Consider the following 7,595-nt stretch of genomic DNA (forward strand, 5'->3'; position numbering starts at 1 on the left):
CTCTGAGAAATAACGAAAGTATTGTTTCTGGTGGTTCTTCATCCTATCAAGATGAGATCTTAGATACCATGGTCAACATAATATATCCAAGTTTGTTGGAAACCATAGCAAAGGTGATGACCGAATTGAAACTGTAAACATTTCATGTAATGTTGTTGGGTCGACTTCTTGGGTTCCAAATCTGACATGCAGCAAAAGGGATAACGGGTGAAATTATGACCACAGTTACAACCACAATTCAAGATATTCAGGAAGAATTTCTGAACCTGGTTTCCAGAGAAACTGTTCTTGTTGGGCATTCATTAGAGAACGACCTTTTAGCATTGAAGGTTATTCACAATCTTGTAATAGATACAGCCCTCTTGTACAAACATCCCCGTGGCACACATGTTAAGCCGGCTTTACGAATCATTGCAAAAAAGCTTTTGAACAGAGAGATTCAACAATCTGAAAATGGTCACAACAGTATTGAAGATGCAAGAGCTGCAATAGATCTAGCACTACTGAAGATTCAGAATGGGCCAGCATTTGGAAATCCTCCATGTGGTTCTCATCAAAAATTAGTTTCATTATTGAGCGATCATGGCAGGAAATGTTCACTTATTGATCAGAAGGAAGTTTTACAACGCTATGCCCTTGGCTCATGTAATGCCATCTTGTCTCTGCTAGATGTTTGATGCAGATGTTCTAAATGTAGAATTATGGTGGTTTGGCCAAAAGGCAAGGGTTGCCAAAGTACTTGAAGAGGCAAGGAAGCGAGGAGTTTTCCTGGAAGCATTTCGACAAACTAAGTTGGTATGGTCATTGGATGTACACAGAATGTCTGTTGGTGCTGCATTGACATCCCTCTCAATCTAGCTTATTGATATACGAAGATTGGTTCTTGATGGAGAAGATATTCCTCAACTTGTCAGCATAGTCACTGTACAAGGTGAAATGGGACAGAAAAACGATGCTAGCGGGTTTCCCATTGCAAAGGCAGTGCAGTTTTTTACACCAGCGCGGCCACTCCAACCCTGCGCCCGACCACTCGAGCTGGAATTTACAGAACCGGCCCAAACTCATTCAAATCACTTTGTGACTTGCAAATTGCTCGAGGGATGAGAAAGGCCTTTTCTATGCTTTGGATCTCGGGGGAACCAATTTCCGGGTGTTACATGTTCAATTGGGTGGCGAGGAAGGACGAGTAATTGATAAAGAATTTACAGAAGTTACTATTCCTACAAATTTTATGGTTGGAACAGAAAGGGAATTGTTTGATTACATTGCTTCAGAACTAGCAAAATTTGTCGCAAGTGAAGGCAAAAACTTCTTTCTAGAACCTGGCCGACAAAGGGAGCTCGGTTTCACTTTCTCTTTCCCAGTGCATCAAACAGCAATTGCCTCTGGCACACTAATCAAATGGAGCAAAGGATTTTCTGTCTCCGAAATGGTTGGCAAGGATGTGGTGGTAGCCTTAAAGGAGGCCTTGAAAAGACAAGGTCTGGACATGCATGTCTCTGCCCTGGTTAATGATACAGTGAGGACATTGGCTGGAGGACGATATCGGGATGAGGATGTTATGGCTGCTGTTATATTGGGCACTGGTACAAATGCCTGTTATGTGGAACGTGCAGATGCAATCCCGAAATGTCAAGGCCATCTTCCAAAATCTGGCTATATGAGTGGGGGAACTTTTGGTCTTCTCATCTCCCAGTAATGGAATTTGATAAAGCTCTTGATGCTGAAAGTATAAATCCTGGCGATCATATCTTTGAAAAGCTGATCTCGGGAATGTATTTGGGAAAGATTGTAAGAAGATTATTGCTGAAATTGGCTGAAGATGCTGCTTTATTTGGAGATAACATTCCATCCAGACTGAGAGAACCACATGTCTTATCTACCCCGAATATATCTGCTATGCACCAAGACACCTCATGTGACCTTAACGTAGTTGAATGTACCTTGACGAATGTATTTGGGATATCACACATTCCTTTGAGGACACGAAAACTTGTAGTCGAACTATGCAACATTGTAGCAGTACGTGCTGCTCGTTTAGCAGGAAACTTCAGAATTTTTGTCATGATATTCAAATGATGTGTTTCTAAAACGACAGACATACAAACCAATGATCCGAATTCTGTTCCGTTTCCATTAATGAAGATTGGGAAAGGGTGAACGTGTCTCAACACAGAGATAACTTAGAACCAGCATTGACATACGGAAATTTTGTTGGCCGAAATAATATAATGACAGCTGGCTCATGAGCGCTATTCCCACGGTGCCAGAACAACAGAATAGGATTCGATTCCTATTTCCCCAGATTTTAATTAATGTTTCAAACTGGATTTGCGCCCCATGTGTCAGTCATTAGAGGATTTCAGGGAAATGCTGTTCTATGTTTAGCATAGAAGAAACGCCCATTTCTAATTTTTGTAATTGTAATTGTAACAGCGCAGAGGATTTTTGGGGTCAATTTGTTTTGCCTGGGCAGCTTTTTTATTGAATGTATTAAAAATTCATTTGAGGAGAGTGAGTGAAGAGAGTAGAGTTTTTTCTGAGCGCTGGGAGCTGCTGGAGAAGCAGAGAGCTTTGTAATGTACAGTTTTCTGCAGAGAATTTAATGGAATTTCACAGCTCTGTTTGCTGAGATTCATGTGGTATGTTGATTTAGCATAAGTTTTTCCCTTTGTCTCATATGTAATCAGTTATATTCCATTTCATTTCATGACCCTTTCAAGCTGAACAAATGAAGTGATTAGGTAGGAATTCATAATATTATATGCTCCTCCTATAAGTTTGTTTGCATTCGATGTTTTCTACTGTTTAAGGAGGATTCAGAGTTATTGTCTGCCCTCCTTAACTCCTCACCAGTCTTGCCATCCCGTTTGAAACCAGATTTGGTGTTAAATTGCATGCCTACCTTGCCTCAGTTGATACCTGTGTAGTCATTATATTTCTCTGTTTGAAGCTGTGATTTTCCCCATGCAGCCCAGAAAAGCCCCGTCATTCCATCAAAAAACCCCAAAAATCATTAAATCAAACCCCCTATCAATTTACTAGCCTAAAATCCTTATTCTTCATTGGTCAGCTTAATCATATTGAAAGATCTATCGAATCTGACCCGAGAGAGCCTTCTCATACCTCGTAGGGCTAGCTACGAGGTGAAATGGTTTGATGTAGCCTTGAAGGTTTACCTTTTCAGCCTGAGGTGAAATCTCAAGCGCTAACATATTGGCGACCATACTGGGGAGAACAAACTTGTTTGTGGGTTGATGTGTTTGTTTCATAAGTCTTAGACGGAGCCTGAAGTTACGCCAGAAGCCTTCGAAAACGCTCTTGTTTTACATCAGCGCAAGTAGATAAACGGTGCTTCAGTCTATCTCCGTGGGATTTGTGAACATAGCACTTCGATTGTATTTTACCCCAGTACATGTATCAAATTCAGATCTGATGCTGATGGTGGACAGCGATCAGATACATATGCAGGCTGAATCATTCACCTGGCGACTCCAACTTGATCCAGACATTCCAGTGCCTGTTGATATGTTCATGCAATGGTAGGGTATGTGGCAGACCCTGCACTTTGTGAAGTTCTAGATGGAGTTAGAGAGATGTTAGCGGATATTGAAATTAATGAAGAATTTTTCAGTATTTTCCTTCAATGTGTGAAATCTCCGAAGCTTCATCTTGAAGGCAAAATTAGATTTTATGAATTAGTGGTTGAAAGAGTTGAAAATGAGATTCAATATCTCGATGAGCAGATCTACTCTTATGATTTCCAAGACCCTAAAAAGTTCTTGGAAATCCTTCCTCCATCGAAACAAGCAATAACAGATTTGCCTATAGAAGTACACATCGACAATGTGCAGCTGGAAATATGCATTGTAGAGTTGGGGCAGCCAACAGAGGCCGGTGTCCGTGATCCTATTGCGGCCTACATGGACACATTTTTCAGCTTGATTGACCGATCGGGCTGTCTTCTCGGTGACCAGGCTCAGTATGTGCATGAAGGGCTGCCAGCAATTGCATTTGTGACTTCGTGGCAGCATTCTCAAGCGGCTTCATTGTCAGGTTTAATTGAGTGGTTAATATGGCATTTTAGCATTACCTGATCTATTATTTGTACAGCAGATTAGAGTAGGTTTTGTACATAAATAAGCAGCTATAAGGGCAGCATCTTGTTTTAGTTTGCTTGAAGTTTGTTTGAGTTCAGTTTCAGTGTGAAAATAAGTCTTCAGCTGTGTTGATTTGTTGATGATGACTCCATTGCCCAATGGGTGGAGGCACGGTCTGCTCTTCCAAAGTTCTGCGGTTCTTGGCACCTCCAGGAAGCTGCAGCTGCCATCCCAAATGGAGCCGATGTTAGACTCCGTCTCAACATGAGATTGATTCTTCTTCAAAACAGGGTTTTGAAGAAGAAATCATTTAAATGTGCTGTTTAGATTATATAATTTGTTCTCCAGCTCTTCAAAAGGCCGCAGCAAACTTCAACGCTCCTATCCCTGCACAAGCACAATTTGAAATATCATCAGCAATCAGAGGCAAAAGGCTATGTGGAGAAATCTCACTGGAGATCCCGAACACCTGTTTTGGAAATTGTCATAAATGAATTATCTTACAACAAGGAGTTGATTGGTCCATGTCTTCAGGCATTGATAGAACCCAAGCGGAAAATGGACATTATTTTGACCTATCTTTTGAAATATTTCTCACGCTGTAACAATGGCAGAAAGACAGAGGTCTATTTCCAGAACAGTGCTATGATGTTCACTTTGCTACAGCTCTTTGTCAAAAACAATCGCAATGATCATCGCAGGCAACTCATAGTTGACTTGCAGCCTCCTAGATTTGACAGTGGAGCAATCCTTAGTCAGGACCCTGCAGTTTCATATGTCAGATTTTCAATGGATCTGAATGATGATCAACGCCGTGCTATACTTAAGATACAGTGCTGCAAAGGCCTTTGTTTTGAAGCGCCTTGCTTACACTTTGCTCTGAGAAATAACGAAAGTATTGTTTCTGGTGGTTCTTCATCCTATCAAGATGAGATCTTAGATACCATGGTCAACATAATATATCCAAGTTTGTTGGAAACCATAGCAAAGGTGATGACCGAATTGAAACTGTAAACATTTCATGTAATGTTGTTGGGTCGACTTCTTGGGTTCCAAATCTGACATGCAGCAAAAGGGATAACGGGTGAAATTATGACCACAGTTACAACCACAATTCAAGATATTCAGGAAGAATTTCTGAACCTGGTTTCCAGAGAAACTGTTCTTGTTGGGCATTCATTAGAGAACGACCTTTTAGCATTGAAGGTTATTCACAATCTTGTAATAGATACAGCCCTCTTGTACAAACATCCCCGTGGCACACATGTTAAGCCGGCTTTACGAATCATTGCAAAAAAGCTTTTGAACAGAGAGATTCAACAATCTGAAAATGGTCACAACAGTATTGAAGATGCAAGAGCTGCAATAGATCTAGCACTACTGAAGATTCAGAATGGGCCAGCATTTGGAAATCCTCCATGTGGTTCTCATCAAAAATTAGTTTCATTATTGAGCGATCATGGCAGGAAATGTTCACTTATTGATCAGAAGGAAGTTTTACAACGCTATGCCCTTGGCTCATGTAATGCCATCTTGTCTCTGCTAGATGTTTGATGCAGATGTTCTAAATGTAGAATTATGGTGGTTTGGCCAAAAGGCAAGGGTTGCCAAAGTACTTGAAGAGGCAAGGAAGCGAGGAGTTTTCCTGGAAGCATTTCGACAAACTAAGTTGGTATGGTCATTGGATGTACACAGAATGTCTGTTGGTGCTGCATTGACATCCCTCTCAATCTAGCTTATTGATATACGAAGATTGGTTCTTGATGGAGAAGATATTCCTCAACTTGTCAGCATAGTCACTGTACAAGGTGAAATGGGACAGAAAAACGATGCTAGCGGGTTTCCCATTGCAAAGGCAGTGCAGTTTTTTACACCAGCGCGGCCACTCCAACCCTGCGCCCGACCACTCGAGCTGGAATTTACAGAACCGGCCCAAACTCATTCAAATCACTTTGTGACTTGCAAATTGCTCGAGGGATGAGAAAGGCCTTTTCTATGCTTTGGATCTCGGGGGAACCAATTTCCGGGTGTTACATGTTCAATTGGGTGGCGAGGAAGGACGAGTAATTGATAAAGAATTTACAGAAGTTACTATTCCTACAAATTTTATGGTTGGAACAGAAAGGGAATTGTTTGATTACATTGCTTCAGAACTAGCAAAATTTGTCGCAAGTGAAGGCAAAAACTTCTTTCTAGAACCTGGCCGACAAAGGGAGCTCGGTTTCACTTTCTCTTTCCCAGTGCATCAAACAGCAATTGCCTCTGGCACACTAATCAAATGGAGCAAAGGATTTTCTGTCTCCGAAATGGTTGGCAAGGATGTGGTGGTAGCCTTAAAGGAGGCCTTGAAAAGACAAGGTCTGGACATGCATGTCTCTGCCCTGGTTAATGATACAGTGAGGACATTGGCTGGAGGACGATATCGGGATGAGGATGTTATGGCTGCTGTTATATTGGGCACTGGTACAAATGCCTGTTATGTGGAACGTGCAGATGCAATCCCGAAATGTCAAGGCCATCTTCCAAAATCTGGCTATATGAGTGGGGGAACTTTTGGTCTTCTCATCTCCCAGTAATGGAATTTGATAAAGCTCTTGATGCTGAAAGTATAAATCCTGGCGATCATATCTTTGAAAAGCTGATCTCGGGAATGTATTTGGGAAAGATTGTAAGAAGATTATTGCTGAAATTGGCTGAAGATGCTGCTTTATTTGGAGATAACATTCCATCCAGACTGAGAGAACCACATGTCTTATCTACCCCGAATATATCTGCTATGCACCAAGACACCTCATGTGACCTTAACGTAGTTGAATGTACCTTGACGAATGTATTTGGGATATCACACATTCCTTTGAGGACACGAAAACTTGTAGTCGAACTATGCAACATTGTAGCAGTACGTGCTGCTCGTTTAGCAGGAAACTTCAGAATTTTTGTCATGATATTCAAATGATGTGTTTCTAAAACGACAGACATACAAACCAATGATCCGAATTCTGTTCCGTTTCCATTAATGAAGATTGGGAAAGGGTGAACGTGTCTCAACACAGAGATAACTTAGAACCAGCATTGACATACGGAAATTTTGTTGGCCGAAATAATATAATGACAGCTGGCTCATGAGCGCTATTCCCACGGTGCCAGAACAACAGAATAGGATTCGATTCCTATTTCCCCAGATTTTAATTAATGTTTCAAACTGGATTTGCGCCCCATGTGTCAGTCATTAGAGGATTTCAGGGAAATGCTGTTCTATGTTTAGCATAGAAGAAACGCCCATTTCTAATTTTTGTAATTGTAATTGTAACAGCGCAGAGGATTTTTGGGGTCAATTTGTTTTGCCTGGGCAGCTTTTTTATTGAATGTATTAAAAATTCATTTGAGGAGAGTGAGTGAAGAGAGTAGAGTTTTTTCTGAGCGCTGGGAGCTGCTGGAGAAGCAGAGAGCTTTGTAATGTACAGTTTTCTGCAGAGAATTTAATGGAATTTCACA

General features: G+C 41.1%; 2 pseudogenes; both read left to right on the forward strand.

The window, feature by feature from the left end:
• The first annotated feature begins 215 nt into the window (after window positions 1-215).
• On the forward strand, window positions 216-2,079 carry LOC149184129 (hexokinase-2 pseudogene; annotated as a pseudogene).
• A 3,113-nt stretch (window positions 2,080-5,192) lies between these two features.
• LOC149184130 (hexokinase-2 pseudogene) lies at window positions 5,193-7,056 on the forward strand (annotated as a pseudogene).
• Window positions 7,057-7,595: the final 539 nt, after the last annotated feature.

Source organism: Pinus tabuliformis, chromosome 3_2 (assembly GCF_031772625.1).
Source record: "Pinus tabuliformis cultivar Carrire ecotype Pingquan chromosome 3_2, CPIR1, whole genome shotgun sequence".
Lineage (NCBI taxonomy): Eukaryota > Viridiplantae > Streptophyta > Pinopsida > Pinales > Pinaceae > Pinus > Pinus tabuliformis.